Source organism: Cebus imitator, unplaced genomic scaffold (assembly GCF_001604975.1).
Source record: "Cebus imitator isolate Cc_AM_T3 unplaced genomic scaffold, Cebus_imitator-1.0 Scaffold5, whole genome shotgun sequence".
Lineage (NCBI taxonomy): Eukaryota > Metazoa > Chordata > Mammalia > Primates > Cebidae > Cebus > Cebus imitator.
The window spans coordinates 6,622,314-6,636,866 of NW_016107320.1; positions in this window are offsets into that span (position 1 = coordinate 6,622,314).

The window sequence follows — 14,553 nt, forward strand, 5'->3', positions numbered from 1 at the left end:
CCAACAGTGTAAAAGTGTTCCTATTTCTCCACATCCTCTCCAGCATCTGCGGTTTCCAGATTTTTTAATGATCGCCATTCTAACTGGCGTGAGATGGTATCTCAATGTAGTTTTGGTTTGCATTTCTCTGATGACCAGTGATGATGAGCATTTTTTCATATGTTTGTTGGCCTCATGTATGTCTTCTTTTGTAAAGTGTCTGTTCATATCCTTCGCCCACTTTTGAATGGGCTTGTTTGTTTTTTTTCTTGTATATCTGTTTTAGTTCTTTGTAAATTCTGGATATCAGCCCTTTGTCAGATGGGTAGGCTGCAAAAATTTTTTCCCATTCTGTTGGTTGCCGATTCACTCTAATAACTGTTTCTTTTGCCGTGCAGAAGCTGTGGAGTTTGATTAGGTCCCATTTATCTATTTTGGCTTTTGTTGCCAATGGTTTTGGTGTTTTGGTCTATTGCTGTCTTCCTAAAGGAAAGTATGCCCCTCTCTGAAAGCTCTATTCTCTATTTTCTAGACTTCACAGAACCTCATTCTATGTGGAAAGATATGGTAAATAAATCATGCAATGGTTTATATGAAAAACTACACTTTTTGCCTAACACAGCAACATCTAAGATGTGGAGAAAACTAATTAACCTGTTTTCTGACTAGTACAGGTATTGGATCCTTGAGTGTGGGGACATATTTACATTTTTTGTTCATCTGTTTTTATCATCATGTAGTGATTTAGCATCATGTAGTGATGCTGTGTTAAGTGAGGAATAGAATTCTAAGTAGGATTTTCCTCAACTTAACTACTACTGTCTTATGATTAATTTCCATTTGTCCTGCATTTTGGGTTTGGATTATCTGTCAGTGTTAGATTTCAGAGTTTTTGAGAGCTTCATTTTTTTTTCTCTCATGGGTGTGCCTTTGTGACTACTTAATGGTTAGTTGGAAAAAATGATTTGGAGAATGCTACCCAGACACTATCTTGGATTGTAAGTCTGTCTGCTGATTCAAAATGCCATTTCAGTGATCTCAATTGTAAATGTAAAATTATTTAGAGACAAGGTCTTGTTCTGTCATTCAGGCTGGAGTTCAAAGGTGTGATCATAGCTCATTGCAGCCTTGAACTTCTGGACTTAGGTGATCCTCCTGCCTCAGCCTCCTAAGTAACTAGGACCGTAGGTGTGCACCACCAGTTGTGGCTAATTTTGTTCATTTTTTATAGAGATAGGGTCTCTGTCACCCAGACTGGTGTGCAATGGCACAATCATAGCTCACTGCAACTTTAAACTTCAGGCCTCAAGCTACCTTCCCACCCTGGTCTCCTTAGTAGTTGTTACTATAGTGCACACCACCATGCACAGCTAAGTTTTTCTACTTTTTTGTGCAGACAGGCTTTCACCAGGTTGCTCAGGTTGATCTCAAAATCCTAGGCTCAAGTGATCCTCTTGCCTCGGCCTCCCAAAGTGCTGGGATTACAGGCATGAGCCATGGTACCTGTCTTATTCTTTTACTGTTGAGGAAAATATCTTCAGAAGCTCATTTAAGAATGACACATAGTGTGAAAATTCATTTTTGAGTTCTAGCATGTCTAAGAACACCTTTTTTGCTGCTTTTGCACATGAAGTACAACAAAAATAGGTATGGAATTTTTGGATAACATTTTTTTTTTCTTCAGAGTTCTAGAAATTGTACTACTCCTGTGTCTTCTAGTGTTTTTCATTAGAGAAAACAAATGCATGGCCACGCCGATTTTTTTTAATCTTATGTGAATCATCTAATATTTTTCATACTGACTTTTATTCCTTTGTGAAGAATTAATATTTTTCAGAGTACTTGTGGGATTCTTTCATCTCTGAAATTTGATTTTTCTACCTAATTAAGCTTGTATAAGTCTAGTTGTCTAGTTTCTTTTCATGAAGTTTTTCCTAAGCATTCAAAAATTTGCTCAAAATTCTATGCCAGTATAAATTTCATATTGGAAACTTTTTTTGTTATTTCTCTGACTATTGATTATATTATTTTGTTTTCTGATGCATACTCTTATAATAACACCTTCTAAAATTATTATTTATGTATCTTATCATCTACCTCCTTTTGTTCATGTCTTTATCTTCTGTTAATTCTGGGAGAACTTGTTGAGTTTATCTTCTCCATCACTCATTCATTTTCTGCATATATTTCTTACTGACATCATCCACTTGTGTTAGTCTGGCATTATGTTTGTTGACCTCACTTGGACCTTTTTTTATTTAAGTCTTTCTTTGTGAGTATTTCTCAGCTACAGAGATGCCATGGCTTCTTGAACCCTTTTGGAAGATAATCTAATATTTTCTAAAAATTTCTTCTGATTTTTAGAGTAACACTATTTTAAAAGGAGACATTCCATCATTTTTTAAAAACAATAATTCACTTATTTTGGACACCACTATTTTCTCCTAGACTTTGGATTTGCTCTTTTTAAGAGAAGGAGCCTCAATACTGTTATTAATCAAGTAGAAATTGAGGTGGGCTAATGTTTGTATGTGTATCTCTCAGTCATTTTTAGGAGGATCTTTAGCTTCAGAGTCCCAGAGTCTTGAACGAGGTGAGAAGTGAAAATTCAGAAGGTTGGAATGCCCTATACAGTCATCACATAAAGTTTTAACAATACTGCACAGTTATAGATGAATTACTCAGGAAATTCATTCTCCTCTCTATGCTGCCTCTATATTTTTACTCCATGTCCTCCTCTGCTTATCTTGACTCCCATTCCAGAGGGAACTCTCAGGCAGAGTTTCTAATTTTTAAATTTCTCCCTGCTTTGGGGATGCCAATTTCAGGAAGGTATCCCTGAGTCTTTCAGTATTGCCAGTGGAATGTAACTCCAGAAAAACTCAAAGGACACTTCATGGCTATCTCCCCAGTGTTTGATAGCCTGTTCCAAATGCCATTCCCAACTCTTCTAAATTCATCTGGGGCTGGGGCTTAATAGACTCTCCCTCTCATAGTCTTCCATGATAAGCTGCTCTGTTTCACAGTAGGGAAGGAGTACACAGGCCCTTTCTTCAATCTCATCCTGCCCTCCTTGTATAGCAGAAATTTCTAGCCAATGACAGCATCCATTTCTAGTGTCATGCCATAATGTTGGTTTTCATAATGTTGGTTTTAAATGTAATTATTCATTACAAAGAATTTGTGCAGGAGTAGAGAGGAATGGGTGCTTATAATGTACAAAAGTATGGCTTTTTAATGTATCAAAACTATACAGAAACAGAGGAAAAGATAGAGATAACTCTTGAAGAAGACAAAACATCTCTCTGTGCCCCATTTCCCTACTTTGAAGTGTGGGTCTTCTATTCAATTCCTACAATAGATTTCAAATAGAGTATTTGATAATGAAGGCGATGATGACAATGATATTGATGATAAGAGATAAGTATGGTGATACTAATGAGCACGCTTGAATGCATAATTTATGACAATAATCATTGTTAACATTCATTAGCCTTATTGTATATCAGGCACTGTGCTGGCTGCTTTACTCACATGATCCGGGTGAATCTCTATAACAGACCTATAAGAGAAATACATAAATTTATCCTCACTTTATATATGAGAAAACCAAGGAGCAGAGTAGTTAAGGTACCAGAGGTCACACAGATTGTAACCGACAGAGCTGGGACCTTAATTCAGATCAGTCTGGCTGTAGAGCTCATGTTCTCATCTACTGTCTGATTAAAAATAATATGACACATGACAGCTACAAGCTACATGAGAATTCCTTTGACGTGTGAATGTGTGGTTCTTTGAAGACAAAGTGTGGTAAATTCCAGTCTATAAAAGTGTTTTTTGAATAATATGTTGATCAAACTTGTGTGTCCAGGGCAGAAGGAGGGTACAAATGGAGAGAACATGCAAGATAGAGAAATGCTGGAGTTAAGTCTCAAATATCTTTGAAGCAAGGGTTTCATTCTTAATTTACTTGGTGGGCATACATTTCTTACATATAAGATTTTTATGTTTCTGAAGCCCAGACGATAAGATTTGGTTCAGCTCCGGGTTGGCCTCAGGAGGTGAACTAGCAAGAAAGGAAAAGTTCCCATAAGACACCCTAGGAAGAACCAGCCTACTGAGGAAGATTAAGACTGATGAATGTTATGTTTAATGAATACAGAACTGAGTCATTCTGTGCCTAGTGTTTATTTCTTTTGTACTTAAAGATTCCCAGTGTTTTGTAACAAAAATAACATGTCTGTACTGAAAGGATAGGTCAGCAGGAGAAATCAAATGGCAAAGATCATTAATGGGAAATGGCAGATGATCCTGGACTATCTGTGTGTGTCTCTGTCAAGTCGTGGCGGGAACCCAGAATGAATGCTTCATGTTTGTGCAGATTTTTTATTTTGACTTATTCTCTGTATTAAGAAATACAGGGAAGACTACAGACATATTTTATCTTATAGGTAAAAACAATCTAAATGGCACTTTTGTGTGATTAGCACTTAAAAAAATAGAAATATTTAATCTCTTTGAACCCCTGATGTGATTAGATCTAATTGTGCTATCAGTCAGTTAAATATGAACAATCGTACCATTAGAAGCTGTAATTGTCTAATTGTGATTTGTACTGATGGGATGATTTTTGTTTGTTCTGAATCCTAACCAATAGAACTAGTTTGCCAAATCTGAATCAGAAATTTAAAAGTCAAATCAAGTATTATTTTGTGTCCCTGGGTAAATTCACTAGCAGAATTTCTCCCTGAACTGGAGACCCTGAACTTTTGACTTTTCTCTGCTGTATATCTTATACCATCCCATTCAGAATGTGGGCACTTAATTATTCAATTTAAATCCTTGATGGGTCACTACTAAAGGAAAATGACAGTAAAGATATTGAATTAGTGTGGATTTTTATTACCATAATATTTTATTATTGTTTAATATTTTCATAATAGCTGGTTAAAAGAAACGCTTTGCAGATTGAACTCAATCCCCTCATCAAGTAACCACATAAAAAAAGTCAGGGTGTTCCTAAGGAATCACATATAAAACTGACAGAGGTATGAAGTGTCCTGCCCACTTTCTAGCATGTTCCTTATGATCACACCGCCTTCCTCCATACCTCTTTTGTCCCACCTGCCTATGTTTATTTGTTTCCTGGAGGAAAGTCTTACAAAGCACACTCCCCAAACATTATTTGAAAGGCCAGATGTACGGAAACATTTATTTCTCAGCAAGTGAGTTGTCCAGTAGTGCGAGAAGCAGAGGCAATAGTTCATTTCTCTCTGTCTTTGGAAAATTTGGTGACTAGCAGTCAACACTTATAGAGAGAAAACAACAGTGTATAGACAGTCCAGCGTGGAGGACTATACTTCTTCCACTTCCCTGGTCTATTTGTGATATTTTAGTTGCTTCCACAATGATTGAAATAAGACTGGTTACACACAAGGCTGACTGCTTGGAAGCATTCTTCGTTCCTGGGTTTTAGGTGAGTGAGTGTAATAGAAGACTCCTCAGAGTCTTCAGTAAGACTCCACAGTAAGTCCATTTGGATGACAAATAGGATGACCTGTACAACAAATTTGGAATTATAATGGGTAAAATTGAAAGCAAACTCCAGAGTATTTCTTTCGGTGTCCTACAGCATTCGTTATTTTGTCTGGTAGCCACAAAGGTAAGATTCAATCTCATTTCAGTCTAATAAATTAAACAAAGCTGTTTTTGCAGTTAATTAGCATGTTGAATGTTTCAGCTTCCACATGCGCAGTCTCTTTCTTTCCTACAGTTTGTAAACTGCCTGAGGGGTGTGTTAACATTTCATTTCAATGTCACAATGAGAGGAAGTTGTGATAATGGAAGGCAGGGGCAGGATGTGTTGCTTTCTCAATACTTTTTTTTTTCTGCTTTTTTTTTTTTTTAAGAGGCGGGATCTTTAAACAGATGAGTATTACTCTAAGTAAAATATAGTCCTAAGTATCACAATTCTATGCTTAAATTTTATTAGGTAGTTGGTGTTTCCTAGGGCAGCTATAAAGGTATCACAAATTGAGTGGCTTAAAAAAACATAAATTTATTCTCTCCCAGTTCTAGAGGTTAGAAGTCTGAAATCAAGGTTTTGGTAAGGCCATGCTCTATCTGAAGGCTTTAGGGAAATTCCTCCATTGCCTCTTTCTAGTTTCTGGTGATTGTAGGCCATAGTTGATGTTCCTTGGCTTATAGATGCCTTGTTCCAATTTCCGCCTCCATTTGTATGTGGTTATCTTCCCAGTGTCTCTGTGTCTAAATTTCCCTCTTCTTAGAAGGACACCCAATGTTGGATTCAGGTTCACCCTAATTCAGTATGACCTTATCTTAACGTGATTACATTTCAATGATCCTATTTGTAAATAAGGTCACATTCTGAGATACTGGGGTCAGAACTTTAACATGCCTTTTTTGGGGGGAACAAAATTGAATCTGTAACAAATGACAAAAGGGAAAGTTTCATTCTTGCATTTGCTCAGAGAAGGGTCCCTAAGGGAATAGTTACCCATGAGATTTAGCAATTTTTTTCCTAGAAGCCTCATAAGAGAAGTCAGGATGAATGCACCTGTTCTACACATAAGGTAGGCAGCCACCTTCCAAGATCATCAAATTCAACACTTTATAGTTAAAAAAAAGTATTAGCCCAGAATCTTAAATAAGTTACAGAGTTCACAAACAGTGAATGATGAAGAAGCTAAGAATGGATTCCACTGTTGCTTGATTTCTAGCCTGGAGTTCTTCCTTCCTGCTCACACTGTGTGGCAGGTTGAGGTGCACAATGCTTCTGTGGTTACCCAGTAGGACAGTGACAGCTTGGGATACCTCTGGTCACACTGTGAAACTTGCGAAGTTCCTTTTAGGCCACCTTGTGACTAGCCACTTCAGTCTCTAAAAGACAGGAGGTATAAATGAAATGAATAAAACAAGAGCTTAATCTATTATCCCTCCTCTGGGGCATTTGCATTTTAATGGAGCAGCCTGGGCCCTATCCCAGACCTATTGATTCATAATCTCCAAGAGAGACTTCTGGGAGAATCTGTGTTTTAGAGAGCATACCAGGTGACAGTTGGGCATGTTTAGGAAACACTGGTAAAGAGAAATTCTGATTTCAGAAATAGTAAGAAATAAACATTTACTGGAAGGACTTTAGGTAAGAGCCAGGTGGGGATGGTGGGGAAGAAAGGGAAGGTAATGACTACTTGATGGCCTCGAAAGAACACGAGTCAGATGCAGAATTCTCTACTCTTTGCCCAGAGTCTGAGGCCTGGTTTCTGCTCCAGGAGGGATTCAGAGAGATCTGGGCTTACAGTGTAGTATTCCTCTTAGGAAAAGCAAGAGAGATTTAGAATTAGTCCATGTCTGCTTGCAGATTGCAATTCTGAAACTACCTTTGTAAAAATTAAAACAGAAAATTATGACAGTGAGGAGATCTATCTAACTATCTCCCACCTTACCTTTTTACCTTCCAACTGCCCTTAATCTAATTCCTGGGCTTAGGCCAAGCTAACTTTGGAAGACATTTATTTTATAGTTTAAATGATAATAGCCCTTCCCCCAAACTAAAGCACCTTTGTACAGCTGATAAAAGACAACCAGGTTAGGAGGATGGGCAACCTGAATTCTGCTAAGGCGTTGACCTAAAGGATTGCCAGCCATTATTCTAGAAGTCACAAGATTTGCAACTTCCCCAATTACTACTGCAGATAACATCTCCATTGTAGGAACTAAGATCGGTCTTTTCAGGTTTGCATTTCTGAGGATCAACAACTTCACCTGGACCTCCCCCACTCACTCTCATCAGTCTGGTGGCCCCGCCCTGAAGCAGACTCCCTGGCTCACCAAACTTCTTGAAAAACCATAGTCTCTGAATTTTCTGGGAGATTGGCTTGAGTAATAACTCCATCGCCCACATGGTGTGTCTGGCCTTGTGTCAATTAAACTCTTCATTGCAATGCCGTGGTCTCCGTGAGTCGGTTCTGTCTGTGCAGTGGCCAGGAAGAACTTGTTGGCTGGTTACAATTTTATGTTAAGGGAGGGTACCCACAAGAGAAAATTCTAGCCCAATTCTGTTGCCTCCTTTTTTACATTGCATGCAGTCAGTGGTGATGTACTTTCTCTCTCTCTCTTTTCAGAGAGTTCCTCATTATTTGTTTTGAACCTGAAGTTATAATCTAGTGTATGTGACAGCAAGTTTGATTGCTTTTAAATGAAGGTGATAGAAAAGGCAGAGGAATGACTAGGGAAGAAAATCTGGAGAACAGATGACAAGATAACATTGGCTTTGAGTCTCTCCAAACAAGCATGGCATTGAAAAAATGATCCAAAATCGTTTGAGCACCACAGTTACTTTTGAGTAATATTTTTGTGAGATACTTTTAAATTTATTTTTTTGAAGTCTGGTGCCCTGAAATTGAATTTGAAGTGAGCTTAATACCAAAGTGTGACACATTCTCTTTCAGCAGGCTTTACTGAATCTCACCTCCATTTAGTTTTTACAAATTTAGTTTTTGCGATTTCGGCATCTTGGAATACAAATCCTGGCCGGGCGTGGTGGCTCACGCCTGTAATCCCAGCACTTTGGGGGGCCGAGGTGGGTGGATCACGAGGTCAAGAGATCGAGACCATCCTGGCCAACATAGTGAAAACATGGTGAAATCTACTAAAAAATACAAAAATTAGCTGGGCGTGGTGGTGTGCACCTGTAGTCCCAGCTACTAGGGAGGCTGAGGCAAAAGAATTGCTTGAACCTGGGAGGTGGAGATTGCAGTGAGCCAAGATTGCGCCACTGTACTCCAGCCTGGCGCCTGGAGACAGAGCAAGACTCTGTCTCAAAAAAAAAAAAAAAAAAAAAAAAAAAAAAAAAAAAAAAAAAAAAAAAAAAAAAAAAAAAAAAAAAAAAAAANAAAAAAAAAAAAAAAAAAAAAAAAAAAAAAAAATCCTCTGATGGTTTCTATCTGAAGGAGTCTTCAGTGAAAGGTGACAACTTTTCCTTAATTTTTTTTTGTTTCTTTACAGCGTCTGTCTTGCTTAATTTTCTTCCTCTTTAGTAACATCTGTTGTCTCTTATGGACCAACCCTGTGTTAGCGCTGAGGCGCAAGGAGCAGTGCTTAGAGCCAAGCTGTGGGCGGAGGACCTGGAAAGGCAGTTAGGGGCGGCGGATCGGAGGGGCCTGCAGCAACCTCAACTCTTGCGTCGTCAGAAGTGTCCGACGGAGGAGGCGTGAGGCAGAAGGAGAGACTGAGGCAAGTTTTATAGCAGAAGTGAAAGTTTATTTAAAAGCTTTAGAGAGCAGGAATGAAAGGAAGGAAAGTACATTTGGAAGAGAGCCAAGCAGGTGACTTGACAGACCAAGTGTGCTGTTTGACCTTGCCTTAGGGTTTAATACGTTGGCATACTTCTGGGGTCTTGTGTCCCTTCTCTCCTGATTCTTCCCTTGGGGTGGGCTGTCCGCATGCGCAGTGGCCTAGTGGAGCTTGGGAGGGGCCGTAGGCAGTGTGTTTACTGGAGTTGCATGCATGCTCCCTTGAGGCGTTCTTCCTTTACCAGTCTAGCATTCCTAGGGGAGAGTTATGTACCAGTTAAACCCTGCCATTTTGCCTCTTAGTGTGCATGCTTGAGCCCCCTCACCCAACTCCTGAAATCTTAGGGGGAAGCGGCTGATTACTAGTTTCAGGTTTTTCTTATGTATTGTGAGACTGCCTTTCCCTGGTGCCGGCTGCAAGCAATTATTATTTAGAGAGAAAGTAAACAACCACCTGGCGCTGGCTGCAACTAATCTTTACTTTAGAGAGACAGGAATAACCACCTGATCATGACCTGATGGTCACCTGACATTCCTGGTGTGTTTGGTGAGGGGGGGCGGTTAGGGGGACCCTCCTCTGCCCTGCTCATGTGTGACTAGCTACGCATTGTAATAAGACCATGTCACTGCATCATTAAAAGTGAAGTATTATGCCCTATGTCAGGAGGGTAGAGGTGCACAGATAAAGTTAGTGGACTCCAGTTAGGAGGTCAGGGAACACTTCCTGGAATAAATTGCATTTGAGCTGAAACTCGAAGGATGTACTTAAATGACATAGACAAGTGGTTGGAGCAGGGATCTGTTATGCACCCATAAGTTGAGGGCTTGTCTCATCCTCTGATATTTTCAAGGAGCTCATTCTGCAGTTGACTCTTCATCTTGTAGTGGCAATTTTTACTGTTTAGATGGTCTTTTGCATAAGCATGCAATATTTTCTTTCTTTGAAAACAAAACTCCCATAATCCACATTCACCTCCAATAAATGTCTCATTTTTCTGCCACTCTTTATAGCCAAACTTATATTCACGTCTCCATTTTTTTGCATTGCGTACTTCCTGAAGTTCATTGCAATTATATTTTAATCCTTGCCATTTCACTAAAATCACTCTTGTTACCTGCCTCCCATAATGCAAGTGGTCAATTTTTAGTATGTCAACTTCCTCGAGGATCAGCAGCTTTTGATATGGTTGATCTCCTCTCCTCCTTTATATACACTGTTCCCTTGTCTTCCAGACATCATATTTACTCCTGATTTTTCTCCTACTCCTTTGGCACTAATATTGTCTCTTTTTTCTGATTCTTCCTCCTCTTTGAACATATAAATGTTGCAGCTCAGGCCTTGTCTTCTCTATTTAGACTCATTCTAGTAATGTGGTTTAAATACCATTTCTGATTACTCCCAAATGTATGTCTCTAGCCATTGGTATGCTAGTAAATGTTTAATAATAAACTCTCTCAGGGAGAAAACAAAGCCCTGATTTGAAGCATTTGCCAATTTCCATGGTGTAAAGACTCACATCATGGCCGATTTCAAGCTACCAATGTGATGACAATGAATGGTAAGTTGGGAAGAGGAGTGCAGGCATACCATTATATAGTATTTTTATTATACAGACAAAGTAGTTGTAAATTATCTCGAGATTAGGTAATAGTCAAATGTACTAAAATAATTAGGAAATGACGTGTTTTGAGTATTTATTACCTTTGTTTTAGTATATTTAATTATAAGTATCTCATTTTTAATAATGATGTGTTTAACAATTGGATTACAAAATTCCTTATGAGTAAGGAAGAGCCAGTTTCTGTACATGACAGGAGTATAAGGAAATATAGAATCCAAAGAATTACATCAAATGAGAAAATGAAAATTACAATGAAGATGATTGGGAAGTACTACTTAACTGTACAACAGCAAGGTTTTGTGAGTTAAGATTGAAAATTGGGCCAGTCCCAGTGGCTCACGTCTGTAATCCCAGAACTTTGGGAGGGCGAGGTGGGCAGATCACTTGAGGCCAGGCATTTGAGACCAGCTTGGCCAACCTGGTGAAACCCCATCTCTACTAAAAATATAAAGATTAGCAGGGCATGGTGGTGCATGCCTGTATTCCCAGCTACTCAGGAGGCTCAGGCAGGGGAATTGCTTGAACCTGGGAGGCAGAGGTTGCTCTGAGCCAAAATTGTACCACTGTACTCTAGTCTGGGTGACAGAGTGAGACTCCATCTTAGAAAACAAAAAACAAAACAAAACAGAGGAAAAAAGAAAATAACACATAAAAAATAAATAAATAAAATGGAGTGCCTCCTTTTTATTCACCACCTTTTCACTTTGCTTCATTGTTGTCACAATATCATTGTAAAACACGCTAATATCATCTGAAATTATATTACTTCAACATTTACTTATTGTATACTTAAGTTTTTAAAATCTTCTCCCCTAATAGATTGTAAATGTGGTGAAGTCAGATATTTTGTTCTCCATCAATCTTTAAATAATATATTACTGTACAGACTACATAAAAACAGTGTACTTATATTTAGTTTCTTCTCACCTCTTGTAACCTTCATTTTTATATTTTACTTCTACAAATGCAATAAATGTCACAATATATGGTTATTATAATTTTTGAAGCACTTGTCTTTTAAAGCAATGAATATGTTAGTGAAGTCTTAAGCTTTGATGACATAAGTGTTTCAGATTTACAGAAAATAAGTTGACATTTCAAAGGTTATTTACAAATTTAAAATATCAATAATATATTTAATTAAAATTCAACATAATCAACATCTTTTGTTTAGTTTTATTTTTTGGACACAGTCTTGCTGTGGCACCCAGGCTGGAGTGCAGCAGCACAACCATGGCTCACTATATACTTAACTTGCCAGGCTGAAATGATCCTCCTGCCTCAGCCTCCTGGGTACCTGGCAGTACAGATATGCACCACTGCACTGAGATAATTGTTTTGTGTTTTTTGTAGAGAACGGATTTTGTGATTTTGCCCAGGCTGGTTTCTGGTTTCAAACTCCTGGGCTCAAGCAATCTTCCTGCCTTGGCCTCCCAAAGTGCTAGGATTACAGGTGTGAGCCACCATGCCGTAATCAACATCTTATGACATAAAATGTTATGGTCAAATTTGAATTTTGCAAAATTCTCATCAGCTGCTGCTCAGTGACCAGAATTGTCAGGACTATTTGTAATGCTAGACTCAAGCTCATCCAAGTAACAATGTTTCGATATTTATATGATATCTATATAAAGTTACGGTTATGGAGTGACTCAAGAAAAATGTGTTTTCTTTGAAAATGTGACACATATACACCATGGAATACTATGCAGCCATAAAAAAGGATGAGTTCATATCTGTTGTAGGGACATGGATGAATCTGGAAACCATCATTCTCAGCAAACTGACACAAGAACAGAAAACCAAACACCACATGTTCTCACTCATAAGTGGGTGTTGAACAATGAGAACACATGGACACAGGGAGGGGAACATCACACACTGGGGTCTGTTGGGGAGTAGGGGGCTACAGGAGCGATAGCAGGGTGTAGGGAGGTTGGGGAGGGATAACATTAGGAGAAATACCTAATGTAGGTTAAAGGGGGATGGAGGCAGCAAACCACCATGCCATTTGTATACCTATACAAGAATCCTGCAACATCTGCACATGTACCCCAGAACTTAAAGTATAATAAAAAAAAAAGAAAAAGGCGTTAATGACCCTGTTTCCATGGTATGCAATATATAAAAGGTGACTTAAAGTATCCCCTGGAGATAACTGTAACCATGTGCTTAGATAGTCAAGGATTTGGGTGACCAAATATCTGCCATCATGGACCAGGAATAGTTAGCATATGCCTGAAGAAACAAAATCAAGGGGCTTATAATAATGCTGCTATAATTAAGAATGGATGATTAATATTCTTTTCTATTCTCATCAGTGGAATAGAACAGAAAGTTCAGAAATCGACATGTTAATTTAGGGAAATTAAATATATTGGAAAGGTAGCATTGAATATTAATGAGCAAATAATTCTTTTATTAAGTCACCTGGTACAATGATTATTTATATAGAAAATTTATAATTGGATCTCTACTTCATATCATATATGAAATTCAATTCCAAGCAGATTTAGGATTTAGATGTGAAAAACAAAACTTTAAAACATTTGGAGAATAAACATTTAAGAATATGTTACAGGGTAAGGGAAAATTTTTTAAGCAATCGCATGTAGCATAAGGTCAAAATGAAAAGGCTGATTAATTAGATTAAAAAAATTAAGACCTTCTCTTCATCCAAATTTATCTTAAATCATGTAAAAAATAGCACAAATTGAAAGAAATTTGCAATACTTTTAACCAACAAAGAATTCATGTTCAGAATATATTCATAACTCCTATGTTTAAATAGAAAAAAAGAACATACAGTGGATATGGCAGAAACTTTAGGTTTTTTAAAATTGGATGTTGTTTGAATCACATATACATTTTTTTTTGTTTCTTTATAAAAAAGTAATAGCTTTGAAATATAATCCACACACCATGGATTTTACTCCTTTAAAATGTATAATTTAATGGTTTTCAGTATATTTACAGTTGTATAACACAACACTCTTTGTGTTCCTTAGCTCAGCTAGGTCCAAGTTCTTGTTAAATGACCAGGAAGAATTAGGCACATGGACACCAGAGAATGAGTGGAGTAGAATTTATTAAGTGAAATGAAAACTCTCAGTGGAGAGAGGTCATGGGGAGGGGTGTAGTTCCCCTACTGAAAGGTGGGAAGCCTCCCCATGCGCTGCCCCATGTGGCTGGGTCCAGGCCTTTTATGGACTCAGAATGGGATATGCATGCTGATTGGTTTGTGAGTATGCAAAAAAGATTAAAGCAAAGACACCACTCAAACATGGGCATGACAGTGCAGAAAACCAATTAGGAAAGGGTAGGTATATGTAAAATACCTTTCTCTAAAGCATGCCAAACAGGAAGGCAAGTTCTCAAGTCGATCTGAGGATTTAACTTGTAGCTTGACTTTCAGGCTTTAAACTGTTTTTGGCTTGGAAGTGGGGTTTCACCATGGACCCACCCCTATCTGCCTAGGTATTTAACTGCCTTCTGCTGCTCTCATAGCCACCATTACAATAGATTTTAGAACATTTTTAACACCCTAATAAAGAAATGTGGGATTCATTAGCAGTTAATCCCAATCTCCTCGTCCCTAACATCTCCAGCCTTAGGAAACCACTATTCTACTTGCTGTC